This window comes from Sorex fumeus, unplaced genomic scaffold (assembly GCF_029834395.1).
Source record: "Sorex fumeus unplaced genomic scaffold, SorFum_2.1 ptg000039l, whole genome shotgun sequence".
NCBI classification, from domain to species: domain Eukaryota; kingdom Metazoa; phylum Chordata; class Mammalia; order Eulipotyphla; family Soricidae; genus Sorex; species Sorex fumeus.
The window spans coordinates 9,845,701-9,866,840 of record NW_026606096.1 but is presented as its reverse complement, the minus strand read 5'-3'; the positions used below and the strand labels follow the sequence as shown (position 1 = coordinate 9,866,840).

Sequence of the window (21,140 nt, the reverse complement as noted above, 5' to 3'; positions counted from 1 at the left end):
CCTGGATAATAATCTCTACAGCATACAGCAAGACATTTCAGGTATCTAACACTGTAACCGGCAGCCAAAGGGCAGCCTTGTGACCACTCTACCCACTAAAAACAGACTAACACAGGATATGATGCGTGATACCTCCCTTACCCAAGTTCTAGGCACACTGGGGACCTCGGTTGCCTCAGTAACTTCCTGATCAGGGTGCCCTCAATCACCACAGTCCTTAGGACTGGCAAAGATGATGGCAGATTGTGAAAACCAGAAGACTACCTTGGCCCGAGAGAGAGAGAGAGAGAGAGAGAGAGAGAGAGAGAGAGATCAGTAACTCATTTTGGACATGGGTAACAGTTTTACAGAAATGTTTTACCATGAATCATCCATGACAGCTAAAGCACATTTAAAAAATAAAAAAAATGTTCAATATTAGTCATCAGGGACATGCAAATTAAAACCACAACAAGGCATCACTTCACACCTACCAGAATACTATAATGTGCATTATTTTTAAAAAATGAAGAAAAGAGACATTGGCAACAAGGTGGGATACCAGAACCCCTGTACACTGCTGGTACACAGAATGATAAAATCATTTCCAAGAACAGTTTGGCAGTTTCTTAGAAAGTTCAACATCACTTTACAACACAGCCTACCAATCTACTCCCAATTATCGACAAAGAGAAATGAAACATGTCTGCACAGAGACTTAATGGGGATATCCTTGGCCGCCAAGGCAGGCAGGAAAAGGCGGCCCCAGGAAAGAGCCACACAAATCCCTGAAACCCACAAATGTGGCAAAATAAATATTTGACCAAATGAATGCTCATGAGAGGGAGGAGCTTCTCCTGAATTTCAGGCAGGGCCCTAAATGCAGTGATCTGTATGCTAACAGTGGGTTTGGGGAAACGCGGGGAAGAAAGGCGTGTGGAGCTGGAAGCCAACCAACACTGAAGTATGTGACCTCAAATCAAGAGATGCCACAAGCACCAGAAGCATAAAGAGGCAGAGAAAGGATTTCTTCCCAAGGGTCTCCAGACAGAGCACAACCAGGGAAAACCTGGATTTCAGACCCCTGGTCTCTAAAACTTGAACAGAATAGATTTCTGTTAATCAAGCCTTACTAGTTACCTACAGAAGCCACAGGAAACAATAAAGCAACACTTCTAACAACAGTCAAAAAACGCAAACGATGAACGAACTGACAAATGGACAATTAGATAAAATATGGCATATCCTTGTCATATGACTTGGCAATCAGACACATGCTACAACACAGACCTTATTCCATTGCACTAAATCAAATCTATCTAAAGAAAGCTTCTTCTAGTCTCCCGGTTATTTGCAATGCTTAGAATCAGCAAACCCATCAGACATTAGCAGATTATTGGTTGCCTTGGTCTGGGGATGAGAATTGAGATTGTGAGTACTGGAGAGGGAGATGTCTCCCTAAAATGTCTGCATTTTAGGGAGATGGAGATATCTTAAAACCTATTTGCAGTGATGATTACACTACTATGTACTTACTAAAAAAAATCACTGAACTGTATAGTTAAAATGGATAGATTTCTGGGTATGTAAACTAAACTTCAGTGACACTGATTTTCATCATTTTGTTTGTTTGTTTGTCTGAAATAGATTTAATTCTTGCCTACCACTCCCATGGTAAATTGCACCCTACTTGAAAAAGGCTCATCTTTGATATTTAGTTATAACCATTTACCTGATGACCAAGGGACACACATTATTCCCCATCTCTTCAGTAACACAAGGATCATTAAAAAGGGAATCAACTGGAGCCAGAGAGACAATACAGCTGGTAAGGGGCTTGCCTTGCATGCAGCCAACCAGGATCTGATACCCAGCGTCCTCCAAGCCTGCCAGGAGTGATTCCTGACCACCACCAGATGTGGCCCCAATCTAAATAATTAATTTTTAAAAAGGAATCAAGATGTCCCTGCATTTGTCAGTGATGGGAGGTTCACTGCTCCTTCCTGAGCCTGCAATGCACACCACATCTGCAGCTTGGCCGTAAAGGTGTTTTCTTTTATCACTGCAATCTGTTAGTGACATCTCTTATTTAAAATGATCTCTTCTTGGGACTGGAGAGATAGTACAGTGGGTAGAGCACTTGTCTTGCACATAGCCAACTCGGGTTTCATCCCCCACACCCAAAATCCCCTGAGCACCACCAGAAGTAATTCCTGAGTGTAGAGCCTGAGTGAGTACCCCCTGAGCATCACAGGGTGTGGCCCACTCCCCACACACACACCCACAATCTCTTTCTTCTTAAGAAATCATCCAAAGAGTATTTTTCTGTAGTCCTGGCATACAAGTATGGATAAATTATGTTAGAATTGTTTACTTGTAGATTTGGAATTAGACAGGACTGGCCAGTGAAGTGGGTTTGGAGAAAATGCACAGACTTCAGCACGTGTTAATAATTCCTAAATCTTAGACCTGCCCATGGGCCACTAGGCCATATCAGCTAATCTACTTTCTAAACATACTGTTAGCTGACTCAAATTTTTTGGCCACTAAGTACACGACTGGACATTTTCTGCATTTTCTGCAGAAAAGGTACACCTCACATCCTTGACTCTCCTTAGCCTTCCTCTAAACTGCTTCCTTCCCCTGGCCAGGCTTTTAGATGGAACAGGAAGTACTGAGGTCTCTATGTCACAATGTGTTGCTTAATAGCCAAGCGTCTCTTCGGCTCTTCCTCGTTCTTTGTCTAAAGCACTGTTAGGTCCAGGTACAGATACCTACCAAGAACTGCAGTAAAGTCATACACACACACACACACACACACACACACACACACACACACACACACGCATGCACGCACCAACATGTTTCTTTAAATCCTAGATTCCTAAGTCTGACAATCGAAATATACAAAAAGTATCCCAGTCTTAACCATCTATTTTTTTTTACTGCCCTCCATTATCCACTAAATTCCCTCCTCTTATCCAGTGAAGACTCTTACATTCTTTTCTAAATTATGTGCTCAACTCTTGCCTGGAACAGGAACAACAGCTTATCTTTCCCTTTCTGACAATTCAAGAACCATGGAGACTTTCAGTAAAACAAATGAATAGTAACCGGTTACCCTATGGCCCTGCATGATCTTTGCTCTGCAGTCTCACAACAATTCTCCCTTTTAACAGTTCAGATTTTTAATCACATGATATCTTGCACTGTCATCTTCACTAATCACAGGTAAACCTCTCATGAATGTAACCCACTTACACATTACTCTTGTACCTTTCACATACTGAGGCACTGGATTAGACCCAAAGAAGGTGCTCAAAGCATAAAAGTGACTTTAAAAATCCACCAATCAGCAGCCTGCTGTTCACGTACAAGGTCAGGAGCCTTTGACTGCTTCCATGTTGGCATCTGCCCCTCCTCAGGAGCAAAAGCAAATGTTGGGTGAACGGCTCTTTCCTCTTATTCAGGCCATGCACCCTTCTCTTGCTGGCAAAATCACTGACATGTTGTTGGAGATTGATAATTCAGAACTTCTTCATATGCTTGAGTCTCCGGAGTCTCTTCATTCTAAAGCTGATGAAGATGTAGCTGTACTACAAACCTACCAAGCTAAAGAAGCTGCCCAGTGCCACCAGTGTTCCAACTGTTTAAGATTGATCAGGGATCACGAAAAGAAAGTTTAGATATTTTCGAAATATCTAAACATTGAAAAACTTAAAATATTATGAAAAAATCGCAAAATATAAAATAAATAAAAAAGGAAAGGAAACTTTGAACCTTATGTACCGAGCAAATGCCAGGTCTAGCAAACCGCTAGCCTAGATTACTTCTGATTTAAAAACAACAACAACAACAACAACATAGTAAAATATAAAAACATATCAATATTTTATAGACTCTGGGAAAAAGAATTTTCAGCAACGTACAAAAATTTAAAGCATTCCTTTCTTTAATTTTGTAATTCTTTACTGTGGAATAGCTCAGAATGTCAAGTAGTTCTGTTTTAAATAACAGAATTGATTACTGAGCAAGAAAACGTAATTTCGATTACAAAATTCTTGCTTTAATAAAAATCACTTAAACAGTGAAAAAAAAAATCCATCAATGACCTCTAACCACTCTCCACTTCTTCCCTAAACTCCATGGCATTCCTCCATTTCCTGGGAAAAAAGTCTATGCTTTTCTACTACTCAAGAAAAAGCACAGAATCACCTCTCCTGGCCCTAGCAAGAAGCTTGTTTTCACTGTACAAAAACACTAAGAAGATTTCCAAGTCACTTGTATTTGTCATCGATTCGTCTAACTATTCACTCTAGGATGCTGAGGGTTACCTCCTGAATATTTCCATTAGATTTTCTAGCTTAACTTCCGTACATAGTATTGTCATTGAACAGAGTGGGTGCCATGTGCCATATTATTTAATGAGGAAAGTCAGACATCAGGGGCTAAAGCATTTCTGAGTTTCCAATGAACCTGACTTTGCAAGCAGCAAAGCTATTACCAAGGTCTCGTCTGGGATGACCATGCAGGTCCAAAATGGCACAGCTATGATGCCCTGGAATGACTTGGAAACAAAAAAGAAGAGACTGAGATATCCTCAATCTGTTGTTTAGTCTTAGATTCCTTCAAGAAGAAAGTCTTACAAAAACAAGAGAGTTAGAGGAGAGTCTTAGAAAAAAAAAAAAGTTTTATCCTATGAATCAGTAACTGTTGATCATGCTATCTGGAAAAAGCATACAACTAAGGAACTGGGGGTGGGGAGGGAAACATGTTTTCTATCTAGAACCTGAATAACTGTTACAAAGATAAAAGGGAGACCTAAGGTTGGGTCAAACAAAACAGAATTGAAGGCTCAGCTCCCCCACTGTGAAAGAGCCTGTGTCTCAGTTTCCAAGAGATACAAAAGAGGCATCGCACTGGATGACTCAGGGTCCCTAAGTCCCAAATCCTCTGATTCATGAGGTGACAGTGGTCAGAGGCAAGAGAGACACAATGTGCCTTTTTGAACTGGCAGGCAGGACTGCAATCTCTTGTTTTGTCTGAGGAAATTAAACAAGACCAGGGAGTTGCTGTATACAAATTGTCTTGCGGGCTGCTATGTGCAAGGTTGGGAAAGAGGAATTGCTGGAATTCTTCCCTAAGCAGCTTGCTGTTTATATCAGGAAAAGTGTGATTTGGCAGGGTCAAGAGGACAAGACAGTGCCTACAAATATAACATAGTTTGCATTTTACCGGTTGTCTTTGATTTGGCTTTGGAGAAGCAGGCTTACATGAAAAAGGAGAAAAAGGAAAAGAAAAGAAATTGTGATCTTTGGATTATACACCCGAAACAAACACGACTGACTTATAGGCCCTAAAAGATGGGGGCCACGTTTTATCATGAAAAGTTTGTGAGTTACAAAGAATTTTCATAATCAATAGGTTATTTCATGCACCTTCAAATTACAATCCTTTGAAGTATATCTAAAGCGTAACATTTCTTTTATTGGTCAGTAGGAATCTTTAAAAAGAAAGTCTTACAAAGAAAACAAGAAGTTCTGTATGCCTGTGTTGCAAGTGCTGATCAAACTTCTTTTGTGGAGAAGGCTCCCGGTTTAATCTAAAGCTTCTCTCAGGGATCCTTGGCCCTGCATTGAGGTTTCCTGTCTGAGTCTGTTGGTACTGGGGGCCACAAGGGCCCCCTAGCTGTGTCAGGGAGAGGGTACATACAATGCTGGGGATCCAACACAGGGCCTTATGCATAGAAGGATCTACCCCTCTAAGCGATCATCCTGGTTCCCAAATCCATCCACTTAATGATCTCCATCTTTCTGAGTTAGGCTATTAGTATTACAAAAAACTAAAGAAAGAGGTCCAGAGTGATAGTACAGCGGGTAGAGTGTTTGCCTTGCATGCAGCCAACCCAGGTTCAATCCCCGGCATCCCATATGGTCCCCCAAGCACTGCCAGGAGTAACTCCTGAGTACAGAACCAGAAGTAACCTCTGGGCATTGCTGGGTGTGACCCAAAAAGCAAAAGCAAAAAAAAAAAAAAATTAAACTAAAGAAAGACATCACATCTTTGAATCCTGAATTCAATTGTGATGAGGTCACAGAAGGCCAAGTGTATTTTTTTCCTTTGACTGTTTAATTCCATTCTACTATACGAATAGAGAATCAGAGTTGATGGTATGCATGACCCAAGAAGTAGATATCTAGGACTTCATGCTAAAAATTACAATGAGACTCCAAATAAGTCCTTTTTGGATGAGATGACCATCATATTGACTCAGAACTATCTCGAGGCTATGATATAATTACAGAAGCCTAAACTTAGCAGCAGTTTTCTATAGGAGCAGGGTCTTACTGGATTTTATTCTGGGACTGGGGGACACACCTGGTGGTCCTCAGAGTGTACTACTGTCTCTGTGTTCAGGGCACTATATGCGATGCTGGGGAGTGAATCCAGGTGAGCTGCGTGCAAGGAAAGCACCTTAACCCCTGTACTACCTCTCCAGCTCCTCTTTCAGGGATTTTTGTAGAAACGGGAAGATTTCTAGGTAATGCTCAGAGCATTGGGAGAAGTTCCCTGCGATATTTGACTAGTATGAGGACCTGAAGTTCAGTGCGCAGGCCTAGTGGTACTGGGGCAAGGAAGGCGAACTGAAGGTGCTAAGGAGCCATGTAGTAGCAGGGATAGGACTCAAGAGTTTTGCACATGCAAGGTCATGCTTCAGCCACTGTCCTCTCTCCCTAGTGTCTCTGACTGAATTTTAATTTTTGTTTTCTAGGCCACTGATAAGAATAGATAGCTTAAAGAATAGAGAATTATTCATTCTCTGGGAAATTCTATTTCAAGAATTCTACATATTTGTGGATGGAGTACATATCTTTAACTGGAGAAATACTTCTCAAATATAAACTACAGATTATTGATCATTTCAGTGGTACTTAAAACATCTAAGACACAGGCTGGAGCAATAGCACAGCGGGTAGGGTGTTTGCCTTGCACGCGGCTGACCTGGGTTCGATTCCCAGCATCCCGTACGGTTCCCTGAGCACTGCCGGGGTAATTCCTGAGTGCAGAGCCAGGAGTAACCCCTGTGCATCACCGGGTGTGAACCAAAAAGCAAAAAAATTTAAAAAATAAAAAATAAAACATCTAAGACATAGAGAATGAAATTTATATGATGTATTTAAAGGAGATAGATGGAAATTATAGAGCAAAATCTCCATTCTCTACAGACAAGCATTTGCCCACAGCTTCTCTATTTAAAAAGAGGCCACAGTACCTTCTTCCTAAGGCTCTGGGAAGCCAAAAAGGAGAACATATTCACAGTCCCTGGAACTGTGAGTCACTGAGCTAATGACTGTCACCTTCCCAAACCTCTTCCCTTTTCCTGCTCTGCTCAGCTTCCCAATTCAAGCGGGCTGACAACCACATCCACAAAGACAGCCTTCACCAACAAGCCACTGGAAGTCACTCAAGGAAACAGGAAATCAGACAGGGTTGTGGTGGTGAGAGAGAAGCTAGTCAATTGAAGGAGCGTTGTGAAGCACAGGGGTGCGTTGGGACTCCAGCAACGACCACCACTGCAGGAAGGCAGCTTCAGAGATCACCTGAGTGGCAGCATGAGAGGCAGGAAATATTATAATTTTTTTAACCAGTTCCCTTGCTGTGCCTAACCCTGGTTCCATTCCAAACAACACATACGGTCCCCTGAGCACTACCAGGAACGATTCCTGAAAACAGAGTAAGAAATTAGCTCTAAGCACCACTGAGTATGGCACAGACAGACAGACGGACAGACAAACTATGGTCAACATTTTTTCATTGTACAAAAAAGTAGTGGATCATATATCCCTAAGTCATTTTATTGCACATGAGAGTAACTTTACTTTAAAAATGTACCCTACTTAAATATAGGGCGGGAGCGATAGCACAGCAGGTAGGGCGTTTGCCTTGCACGCAGTCGACCTGGGTTTGATTCCTCTGCCCCTCTTGTAGAGCCTGGCAAGCTACCCGTGATGTATTTGATATGCCAAGAACAGTAACAACAAGTCTCACAATTTGTTGTGAGACGTTACTGGTGCCTGCTCGAGCAAATCGATGAACAACGGGAGGATAGAGCCATGGTGCCAGTGCCACAAAAAAATTAAAGAATTATATTATACACATGAAAGTAATACAGTGTAGTCAACTAAACTTCAATAAATAATTCTTTTTTTCCCATTAAAAAGTGTCAACTGGAAGCTGGAAAGATTAGACATCAGGTAAGGCTCTTGCCTTGCAGGCAGCCAACCGAGTAAATCCCCAGCACTACTTAAGATTCCTAAGCCCCACTAAGAGTGTGCTCTAAAAGCAAAGCCATGAGTAAGCCCTGAGCACTGCTGAGTATAACCCCCAAAACAAAAACTAACAATTTCAACCTGAAAATGCAGATGCAACACCAACAAGCTGAGTGCGGGCTTACTTCTCAGGAGGGCTTTCAACCTTGAGCCTACGCAGGGCACACAGCTGGAATTCTACCCAATGTACCACTCAGGAAGGGAGAAGAGTGGAACTGCAGCTTCTTCACCCCTACACGCACCACAGTCTCACTCAGTCCACGGAAAGAAGATAGAATGAGTAGCCTGTGGGAAAAACAGCAGATGAGAAAGTCGAACAGCTCTAGAAAGAAGCTGAGGAGATGGGGAAATTCTATTTCCTTGTCTCCTAAATGAGGAGATGAAAGAAATGGAAAAGTGTGTGTGTGTGTGTGTGTGTGTGTGTGTGTATGAGTGTGCGTGTGTGAAGATAATATTTCCCATCTTCATTTCTCCATCAATAAAAATGACCTTTTCCAGACTAATATTTACCTACTTCTGAAGGTTCGTGTAAGAATATAAAGAGTGAAGAAATAATAAAGATCAGTAACTACAGTAATGTCTGTGAAACCAAGATTTTTCAATATATAGGAAAAGACAAGCACAAACTTAAAATTAAATCACCCTACTCTAAACACAGTTGGAAATAGCAATGTGGCTTTCTAAGAGAGCACATCTACCACTTCCACTTGTGGTTAGAGTGGACTAGAGAACGTCTTAAGAACCATTAAGCTGAACATTTCTCCTGCCTTAAATAATTAAAAACTGAGCAAAATGCAGAACACATTGGTTTTCAGACTTGAATCAGCAAGATATACAGGAGAGGTGTTCCTGAGAGAAAAGAAACAGATGAGGGAAATTGAGAATAGCGTCTGCTTACTTACTGTCTGAGGGAGTGTCCAGGGAAAAGTGCAGCTAGGGAGAACCCACAGGGAGTACGGAGAGGAAAGAAAACTGGGAATTCAGGAAGGTGCAGGTGTCAGGAATGTGTGCTCAAAGAATCAAAGGGGAAACGGTTTCCTCAGGTAAGAACTGGGCAGCATATGCATGTATAGAAAATACCCAAGGCCAAGGAAACAGGCGGTCAATTCCCACCTAACAAATAAGGGTCAATTCCATGCTCATGACTGACTCGGGAAATCTCATAATAATGCATGACAACAGGGCTGCATACTCAGAAGGATAATACCTTGGTAGTGGGCTGTGTATATCTAGCAAACACTAAATGCAAACCCCAGCACTTCCAGAAATGATCCCTGAGTGCAAAGCCAGGAAGAATTAGTCCTGAGCACTGCCAAGTGTGGCCAAAAACAAACAAAAAATGGTAGTTGAAATATACAATACATTAAAGGGGTCCAACAATTGGCATAGAAATGGCAGAAAATCAAAAATGAGCTAGAAGATAAAGTAGCGGAAACCATCCAAAAATATCAGAGAAAATGGGGTCATAGAGATAGTACAGCAAGTAAGGTGCTTGCCAGGTTCAATCACCAGCATTTCATATGTCCCCCTGAACATGGCCAGAAATGATTCCTGAATGTCAAGAGTAACCCCTGCGCATCGCTGGATGTGGCCCCAAAACAAACAGACAAACAAAAAAAAGAGAGAGGAAAAAAAAAAGAATTGACACAATGAAGAAACAGTAAGAGTCATAGGGGACAACAGCATCAAGAGGAGTAATATAATATGGGTTCCAGGATTAGGAGAATGAAGGAAGGAAAACAGCAAAATTTTTATTTGAAGAAATAATAGCCAAGTTTTTCCCCTGACTGAGAGAGGAGTTAAACACCCAGATCTCAAACACTCAAAGAATTCCAAACAGAAGCCCAACCAGATACTCTCCCCAAGAAACTTTATAATTGGAAGGGCAAAAATCAAAGATAAATAATTGTAAAAGTCAAGGAAAAATGCAAAGTGTCACATTAAAGACAGTCAGCAGGTTTCCCCACTACATGTGAAGGGAGAGACAAATGGAGTCAAAGCAGTGAATAGAAAAATCACCCAACCAAGACTATTCTACCCAGCTAGGTTTTCACTCCAAGTTTGAAGGAGGAATAAAGAGCTTTTCCAACAAACAAAACTTAAAGGAAGGCATTGTCACTAAACCAGTTAAACCTGCAAAAGATAATTAAGAGATTTCTATGAAAGGCAAACAAACTCCATTTGATACCTGATACCTGAAAATGAAATTTTGAGAATTCTATGTTCGAATTTTTGATTCTTTCCTTGTTATCACTTTCTGTGATTTAGAGAACTTTAAATTTCATTTTTAGGTTTTCATAATTTTATGTGCTTCTCTTTAAGCATATATCATTTATTTCTCAACAGGTATTTTATTTCCACTCATTTATTCATAGTGTGTTTTCCATTCCATCAATGAGTTTAGCTTGGTATTATTTTGTCAGTTCAACATTTGGCTCAAAACAGGATTGGTCTAGATTGACTTTCTTTTCTTTTGTGAATGAGCCATACTGTCCTAATTCTTTTTTTGCTGAGTAATTTTGGATTATATCCCAGATCATTTATACATTCTATTCTGAGTTTCTGTTTCTATTTTACTCCTCTAAGAAATGGCCCCTTTTGTTTATTTATTTTCAGATTTTTAATTCAGTTCCATTCTCACTACAAAATCCATCTTCTGTGTAAAATCACATTTCTTTTCAATTATTTTTTATTTTCTTCAATGGACACTTTACCTCTGACACGTGGACATGTAATTTACAGGCAGGACCTTGAAGTATATAGTTTGTATACAAAAGTTATTTTTCCTATTACTCTTGTTCCCTAGCTTTCTAATATCTGAATCCTGCCTTTAATTCTCAGTTGTTGTAGTTATCTCAATCTGTTATTTTTAGAGGTCAGGAAAGTGTCCCTTTTTTTCTCTAGGAATTTTAGCCACACTGTGTGCCAAATGTGTCCTGTTCTCAGGCCAGGAGCTGTAACATGGAAGGCCCATTCAATACTAAATTCTGCGTCTTGACATCCTTTCAAAAATCTCTACATCACTGTAAATGCCAATGACTTCTGATCATTATAGTTATTATTTATGTTTTATACATTAAGAAGTTCTGTGTGCCAGAGTGATAGCATAGCAGGTAGGGCGTTTGCCTTGCACGCGGCCCACCACGGGTTTGATTCTTCCTCCCCCCTTTGAGAGTCCCGCAAGCTACCAATAGTATTCTGCCTGTACAGCAAAGCCCGGCAAACTACCTGTGATGTATTCGATATGCCAAAAAAATAAATAAATAAATAACAACAAGTCTCACAATGGAGATGTTACTGGTGCCCACTCGAGCAAATAGATGAACAATGGGAGGACAGTGCTACATTAAGAAGTTCTATAAGAACAGGAAACTAACACCCAAGAATGGCTGAGATTAGTACCAGGAATTTTACTCCTTGATTTGGAGGCCAACCACACATACTAGGGGGAAAGGGAGCTCAGATAAAGAAGGGAACACCAAATAAAGGTGTTGGGAGGATCCTCCCAGGATGGGAGAAGCATGCTGAAAATAGACTATAGACCAAACATGATTGCCATGCAATGCCTCTTTTGCAAACCACAACACCCAAAAGGAGAGAGAAAACAAAAGGGAATGCCCTGCTACAGAGGCAGGGTGGGATGGGGGGGGGATGGGGGGAGGGATACTGGGATCCATGGTGGTGGGAAATGGGCACTGGTGGAGGGATGGGTGTTTGATCATTGTATAAGTGAAACCCAAGCACAAAAATGTGTAAGTCTGCAACTGTACCACATGATGTCTCACTATTAAAAAATTTTATAATAAAAATAAATAAATAAATAAAAAGTAAAAAAAAAGTTCTGTAAGAGTGCTAATGCAGTAAGAACTTATTTCAACAACAACTGAAAAATCATCTCTCTTGGGGTCAGACAGTAAAGGAGTTAAGGAACATACAGACCTAGCATGTGACTTGCTTGACCACATGGTCCCCTAAGCACTATTAAGTTCAGCCTTGGAGGGTTAAGTTTTCAGTTCTGTGCTGGGGCACTGAAAGGATGGTTCAATAACCTCCAGCATCATAGACCCAAAGAGCACCTCATCCACTGAACACTTGTCTGAGAAAACTTAGGACGATCTCTTGGACCTCCTGAGCATACCTGGGAAGCCCCCTCACCACTATAAATATAGTAAGAAAATAAAACAGAGCTCTCTTATAACAATGCATACGAACTATCCAAAAGCATCCTATCTACCTCCTATATCACATCTTGTTCCATTCTCCCATTTCCCCATAACTCACCAACCATACTGGCCTTTTATAAACATCCCAAGCTAGTTCTTCATTAGGATCCTTTTGCTTTTTTTTACAATGCTAGATTATTTCTGACTCTCAGTTTTCACTGACATGATCGTTTGTTAAATTGTCCTTTTATATGTTAAAAATACAACTTTGTGAAAAAAATCTTTCATTCGGGATCAAAAAAAACAAGTCTGGAATAAAACACATGTTGTTAAAGGAAAATAAATTATGTTATAATTATAAAAATAGCAGGAAAAATGGAGGCAGGCTGCAGGCATCAAAAGGCATATCACACTAATAAAATGTTCAGCAAATTTTAAAAAAAAATCACAGGAAAGCAAACATACAAAGATGTCCTTGAATAAAAATCTTACAAAACTAAACAAATAAGGTTCTTAAAATATACATACATTTATGCAATAAAATACTGCTTAAATCTAGGAGATAAAATACACTAATTTCATGATATTTTTTATCCCCTGAGTAGAGCTGAAATGTGAAACAATATTAACTATCATGAGTAAGGGGCTGAAATACAGAGATTTCTGGGCCAGGAATGTGGATCAACAATATAGCATTTATTTGCCCTTGGTTCAAAACCCAGCACCACCAAGTTAATCAATTAATTAATTAATTAATTAAAGTAGGAGAAGCCCCTCTCTCCCAGTCCAATGGATAGAATGCATAGGAGTTTCCGAATTACCATTTCTCTTTACATTCTCCACAAGTCGTATAAATATTTTTATGGTTTGAATATTTAATTATAACCAAAAAAAAAAAACGTTAAATAACATCACTGTCACTCTCCTCCCATTGTTTATCAATTTTCTCGAGCAGGCCCAGTAACATTGTTAGACTTGTTACTGTGTTTGGCATATCAAATATGCCATGGGTCGCTTGCCAGGCTTTGCCGTGCGGGCGCGATACTTGCCGGACTCTCCAGGCGGGGCAGAGGAATCGAACTAGGTCGGCCATGTTGTCTGCATGCAAGGGAAACGCCCTACCAGCTGTGCTATCTCTCCAGTCCCTTAAATAACATACTGGGAGGTATTCAAGTTGACACTGAAGTATCTCTTCTGCGTAACTTGCTGCAGATGTATCTTTTGTATAAATTATTCCAGAGCCTTAGGAATTGTAGCATGCATCAGACTGCCTCAAGGGCCTGTTGTAATACAAATTATTGGGTCCTACCCCTAGACTGGGCTGAAGTGATAGCACAGTGCATAGGGTGTTTGCCTTGCACGAAGCCAACCAGGGTTCGATTTCTACCTATCCTGCCTGCACAGAAGAGCCTGGCAAGCTCCCCGTGGCATATTTGATATGCCAAAAACAGTAACAATAGGTCTCAAAATGGAGACGTTACTGGTGCCCGCTGTAGCGGAAGGACAGTGCTACAGTGCTACAGTGCTACAGGTAAAGGCCCTCCCGATCGTTGATTTGTTCGAGCGGGCCCAGTAACGTCTCCATTGGAGACTTTTTTTGTTACTGTGTCTGGCATATCGAATACTCTCGGTAGCTTGCCAGGCTCTCCGAGAGGGGCGGAGGAATCGAACTCGGGTCGGCCATGTTGGCCGCTTGTAAGGCGAACGCCCTACCGCTGTGCTATCGCTCCAGCTACAGGTAGACTGGACAAATCAGTGGGGAATGGGGGCTGAGAATCTGCTTATCAATATGTTTCCAGGTAGTGCTGATGGTGAAGTCTCAAGAACTTCTGCATCTGCATATTTGAGCATCACAACAGAAAGAGCAAACAACAACTTCATTCTATAGATTTAAAAAAAAAAGCAATCTGATATTTTAGGGGGTAGTTCTGCAATACTAGATAGCTGTTCATCATAAAGCTCTGGATTTAAGGCTATGTGCAAATTGTGGCCCCTGTATTTACAGATTCTTACTGGAAGTTTATTGAACCTTTTGGTGCCTCAACGTCCTCACCCATAAATAGCTACAAAAGACAGTGTCTTCTGAGACTTAAAGGTAATAAACACAGAGCACTTAAACCTACCCCTGCCATATAACAAAAACCATAGGTAATTGTTAACTAACTTTATCACCACTAAATTACGCAAATCCAGTTCTTTATATGTATTTTCAGTCATTGTCAATAGGAATGCCTTTTGGTACCACAAAACTAGATGGCTGAGTTCTAAAATAATTTTCTACTTAAGAAAGCTTTAGAGGGGCTGGAGCGATAGCAAAGTGGGTAGGGTGTTTACCTTGCACGCAGCCTACCCAGGTCCGATTCCCAGCACCCCATATGGTCCCCTGAGCCCCGCCAGGAGTAATTCCTGAGTGCAGAGCCAGAAGTAACCCCCCGTTCATGGCCGGGTGTGACCAAAGAGAAGAAAAAAAGCTTTAGAAGGGGCTGATGCACGAGTACAGTGAATAAAAAGATTACTGTGCACACTAATTGACCCAGGTTCTATCCCCAGCACCCAATATGGTCCCTGAGCTTGCCGGGAGTGATCCCTGAGTGTAAAGCCAAAAGATAGCCCTGATCTCTGAACAGAGTAAGCCCTGAGCCCTACTAGGTGTACTTTCCCTTCCACCCAATACACACGCCAAAAACTAACCTTAAATCCTGAGCTGGAGAGATAGGATAGCTAATAATGCTCTTGCCTTGCATGCAATTGACCCTGTTCCATCCCTAGCATGTCAAGAAAACTTAAGCACAGTGCTGGAAGTAGCACTCAAACATCTCAGTACTTGGTGCCAAAACCCAATCGCCAATCCTCAAAATATTCACCTGAATTCTACTTTGTGTACACAAACATTTGAAAAGAAACAAAAGTGGAAGCGGACCAGAGCAACACTAAGGGCTTTAGCCTTACAAGCAGCCAATCCAGGTTCAATGGCCGACATCCCATATGGTCCCCCACACACAGCCAGGGGTAATTCCTGAATGCAAAGCCAGGAGTAACCCCTGAGAATCGCTAGGAGTGGAAAAAAAAAAGTGGAATAGAGAATCAGAATAATAATACAAGTAGGGCACTTTCCTTGCATGCCAATGACCCCGGTTCAATACCTAGCACCCCATACAGTCCCATGACCGTGTAGGAGTGATTTCTGAATGCAGGACCAGGAGTGAGTCCTGAGTACTGCTGGCTATGGCCAAAAAGAAAGACAAACAGAAGTAGAGTAAGTTTAATAAATTTGATTTCCCTCCAATTGTTGAATGCCCAAAGAATTAAGATACTTGGTTCAGAAAAAATATACAATGTTCACATAAAAATTTAACCTAATTTACAATGCAATCTAAATGTTAATAGCAAACTAACATTTTCCCCCACAAAAATAAATCTAGTCTGGTTCCTTTTCTGGCATTTCAAACTAAAGATCACTTTAATGCTAGTGGAAAATACATTTCCTGATATTCTGCTTAAGTGTATTGTATTTTATTTGATATTATATATCACCCAGTAAGCAATGACCAAATTGTATTTGCTACCAATGAAAAGTGCTAGAGTTCCAATTTCTACTCTGTAAATCAAAACAGAAAAGGATTTTGGAAAAAAAAAAAAAACATATTTTTCACCCCATCAAAAATGGAGAGAACAGGGGGTATGGTGCCGCCAGCAGGTCAATCTGTACCTGTGAGGTGAGTGCATCAGCAGTCTGATGGCAACGTCAGACTTTCAGATACCCCAAAATTGCTGCTGTGCCTCTGGCCAGACCCCAAAACCTTGGGGCAAAGTTTACCAAGAAAGTAAATGGCCAAAAGTTAGGTATGTGGGAGACATACCCACAAACCACCTCCGGCTCAGCTATATAATTGGAGGCATGGCCTCTCTGGTTCCTGATCGAACTGCTTAATGGCCATGATCCCAGAGTCTCAGAAACGAATCTCGGAACCCAAAGGCTTTTGGTAGAAATGCGTCCTGTTCCTGCAGTAAGTTACTGGCGCTGGGCCACTGCAGGTGGGAATAGGTTTTGTGCTTTGGCCTGTTCCCCATGGTGGCCTGGTGACCGCCATCCTCCAGAGGCCACTGGACAGTCAGGTTTGGGCCTGCAGTGACGAGACACATGGGGCCTCACCACATGGGGGTGGAGCTGACTCTTTCTCCCCATCCCAATGAGACCCCGAGTCGCCGCCTACAAAAGGCCTCTCTGGCTCCTGATCAAGCTGATTAATAGCCATGATACGAGAGACTCAGAAACAAATCTTGAAACCCAGCGGCTTTTGGCAGAAATGCATCTGGACTGCATACAAGGTGGCCGCCAGCTCAGAGCTTAGTAGAAATCCAGATATGAGCCGTCGGTGATGGAGCAATTGCAGTCTCATGGGAAGGGGGCAGTACCAAATCATCCTTCACGCCCTACTGAGGTCACGAGTTGCCCCCCACAAGCGGCTCTCTGGCATGGTCATGGCTCCAGAGGCAAAAGGACTTAATCCAGAGCCCGGAAGCTTGCGGCAGAAAAGTGAATGGACCATGCATTAAACTACAGCACCATGCCTCCCCAGGAGGGAAAGGGTATTGCTCCCTTCCACCTTTTTCCCCCAGGCAGCAAGGTGGCCGCCACCTCAGAGCTTTTTGGAAAGCCAGGTATGAGCCAGCAGTGAAGGGGCAACTGCAGTCTCATGGGAAGGGGGGTGGTACCGGCTCGTCCTTCACGCCCTACCAAGGTCATGAGTTGCTCCCCACAAGCGGCTCTCTGGCACAGCCATGGCTCCAGAGGCAAAAGGACTTAATCCAGAACCCGGCAGCTTGGGGCAGAAAAGTGAATGGACCATGGGTTAAACTACAGTGCCATGCCTCCCCAGGAGGGAAAGGGGGTTGCTCCCTTCCGCCTTTTTCCCCCCTGGCAGTAAGGTGGCCACCGCCTCAGAGCTTATAGGAAAGCCAGGTACGAGCCGATGGTGACGGGGCAACTTCAGTCTCATGGGAAGGTGGCAGTACCGGCACGTCCTTCATACCCTACTGAGATCACGTTACCCTCCACAAGAGGCTCTCCAGCACTGCCATAACCAGACACACAGAAACCAATCTCGTAATTATCTGGCTCTTTGCAGAAATCCAAAATCGTGGCTGCGGGACATTATATGATTCTCATAACCAGCTATAGAAAACAAAATATTTCACAATGCCTTTTCAGCAATTCTGATTGTTGAGGGGGAAATTCTAAACAATAATGGTGCATCTTTTGTCGAAATAATGAATGTAATCAATATAGAGAAGAGTTAAGTAGAAATCATCTGCCTCACAGGCATTTGGAGGGGTGGGAGGGGAGTATACTGGGGTTCTTGGTGGTGAAAAATGAGTACTGGTGAAGGGAAAGATGTTTGATCATTGTATGACCGAGACTTAAACCTGAAAGCTTAGTAATTTTTCCCACAGTGATTCAATAAATAAAAATTTTTAAAAAATTAAGGTGGAGTTCATGCTCAATTCAATCAGCTAATCAGTGGCTGAATAAATAGCAGTACTCCTACCAAAAAAAAAAAAATGAAGAGAAGAGGGACTGGAGCTATAGTATAGAGAGTAGGGCGTTTGCCTTGCATGTGGCTGACCCAGGTTTGATCTTCGGCACTCTATATGGCTCCCTGAGCTCTCCCAGGACCAATTCCTGAGTCCAGAGCCAGGAGAAACTCCTGAGCACTGCGAGGTGTAGCCAAAAAAAAAAAAAAATCAAACAATAATAATAATTTAAAAATGGGCAGAAGAGATGAACAGAAACTTCCTCAAAGAAGAAATACAAACAGCTAGAAAGCACATGAAAAAGTGCTCTGCATCACCAATCATCACTGTCACTGTCACTGTCCTCCCATTGTTCATCAATTTACTCGAGCGGGCCCAGTAACGTCTCCATTGGAGACTTTGTTGTTATTGTGTTTGGCATAACGAATACATCACGAGTAGCCGTGCGGGCGAGATACTCTCAGTAGCTTGCCAGGCTCTCTGAGAGGGGCAGAGGAATCGAACTCGGGTCGGCCATGTTGGCTGCATGCAAGGCAAACGCCCTGCCACTGTCATCAGGGGAATGCAAATCAAAACAATGAGATGCCATCTCACACCACAGAGACTGGCACATATCAAGAAGAACAAGAACAAAAGTCCTGGAATGGAAGTATGGAGAAGGGCACCCCTGGCAGGAATGTCAACTGGTTCAGCCTTTCTGAAACAATACGGATATTCAAAAACCTAGGAAATGAACTTCCATTTGCCCCAGCTGTTCCCTTCTTGGAATATACCACCAGATCCCCAAACCCAAATGGACAAAAGACATTTGCAACTTTCTGATTTTTTTTTCTTTTTGGGTCACACCCAGCAATGCTCAGTGAGTTACTCCTGGCTCTGCACTCAGGAATTACTCCTGCCAGTGCTCAGGGGACGATATGGGATGCTGGGAAGCGAACCTGGGTCAGCTGCGTGCCACGCAAATGCCCTACCCTCTGTGCTATCGCTCCAGCTCCACCTTTCTGATTCTTACAGCCCCCACAACAACCAAAATCTGGAAGCAACTCAAATGTTCAATGATAGAGGACTGGATAAAGACACTATGGCACATAAACACAACGGATCATCTCAGTCATCAGAAAAGATAAAGTCGCGAAATCTGCTGCTACATGGAGGAACCTGAAGTTAGTCAGAGGGAGAGAAACTGACACCGTATGATCTCTGCCCTAAGCAGGATCTAAAGAACCTAATGGTGGAATGAAAAGGACAGAGGAAAACAGGTGCACTGCGTTGTTGTCGAGAATAATGATTACAATATTCAGTAGGAAACTGCCATTTGAGGGGGCTGGGGGACAGGACAGGGAGGGGAACATTAAACTGGGAGGAGGCGGTGGGGCTGAAAGGTGGTAGAGCTTTAGGTATGAAACCCCATGAGCAACGGTACTGTACACCGCAGTGCAGAGACTCTGGTTTTTAAATATTTGTCTCTTAAAACCAGACTTGTGGGTGGGAGGCAGATAAAGGTGAGGGGGCACTGGTGAAGGGAAGTGGACACTGGTGAAGAGATCAGTGTTGAAACACAGTAATCCCGAGACCTGATCATGAATAATATTGTGATTTCATGGTGACTAAATTGAAAACAAATGTTTTAAAACTTTTTTTTTTCCTTTTTGGGTCACACCTGGAGATGCACAGGGGTTACTCCTGGCTCTGCACTCAGGAATTACTCCTGGCGGTGCTCAGGGGACCGTATGGGATGCTGGGAATCGAACCCGGGTCGGCTGTCTGCAAGGTAAATGCCCTACCCGCTGTGCTGTCACTCCAGCCCCTTAAAACATTTTTTATATTTCTATAGACCTACTTAGCTTTTCCCTTTAAATTTTTCTTTTCTTTTTCTTTCTGAGTGTGTGTGTGTGTGTGGTGTGTTTGTTTGATTTGGACCACACCACAGCTTATTCCTAGGCTTACTCCTGACTCTGCAATTAAATCTTTCTTTTCTTTTCTTCTTTTCTTTTCTTTTCCTTCCTTCCTTCCTTCCTTTGCTCTTCCCTTCTTTCTTTTTTTCCTTCCTTCTTTCATTCTTTTTTTGTTTTCTTCTGTTCTGCAGCCATACCAGGGCTTACTCCTGGGCTTACTCCTGGCTCTGCACTCAGAAATTCCCTAAGGCAGGCTCAGGAGACCATATGGGATGCTGGAAACCCAATCTTGGTAGGCGATGTGCAAGGCAAGTAGTCCCACCTTAAAATTTTCTTCATTCTCTATCTCTCACTTGTCACTGTCCTCCCGTTGTTCATCGATTTGCTCTCTGTGCTTGGACTAGAGAGACAGCACAGTGGGTAAGGTGTCTGCCTTGCAAGCGGCCAGCCCGGCCAACCCAGGTTCGATTCCTCCGCCCCTCTCGGGGAGCCCCACAAACTACCGAGAGTATCTCGCCCTTACAAAAAATCTGGCAAGCTACCCATGATGTATTCAATATGCCAAACATAGTAACAACAAGTCTCACAATGGAGATGTTACTGGGCTCGCTCGAGCAAACAGATGAACAACGGGAGGACAGTGCCACAGTGCTCCATCTCTCACACTTATTCAATTGTGTACTTGTAAAATTTATCTATTATATGATTGTGTTTAAATGTTTAGCATAAAATTGTCATTATTGTTTTAAAATTTTTATGCCCACAAAAATACAGTTTTGAAAAAAAACAAATTTCAAATTATTGATGATTTATAATTTTGTGGAATTTCAGAAATTTACCTTTAATCATCTGTATGTGTGTAGATGTCAACACTCCACCACAAATTTTTTAACAAATAAAGATCTTTCTTATATGTAGGCTATAAAGAAACACGAGGAATAAATAGCCAAAGTTGAGCTGGTGAGATGGTGCAGCAGGTAGGATGACTTGACTTGCACGTGGTTACCCGGGTTCGATCCTTGGCACCTGATAATGTCTCCCTGGGCCCATCAGGAGTGATCCCTGAGCACAGAGCCAAAATTAAGCCCTGAGCACTGCTGGATGTGGCCCTGAAACCCCAACAACAGCAATAACAAAATAGCCATAGTCATTGGAACTGGAGTTTTTTGTTTATAAAAATTAAATGGGGGGAGGTGGGAGGAGGCTGGGAGAGACCCTTAGGACACTGGTGGAGAGAT

At 42.2% G+C, this 21,140-nt stretch overlaps 1 protein-coding gene across 1 annotated transcript in view; it reads right to left on the bottom strand.

Annotated features, from left to right (window-relative positions):
- The window catches only part of DOCK5 (dedicator of cytokinesis 5), a 234,346-nt gene that overhangs the window by 165,524 nt on the left and 47,682 nt on the right, over nucleotides 1–21,140 (bottom strand). The gene's annotated exons all lie outside the window — the stretch shown is intronic.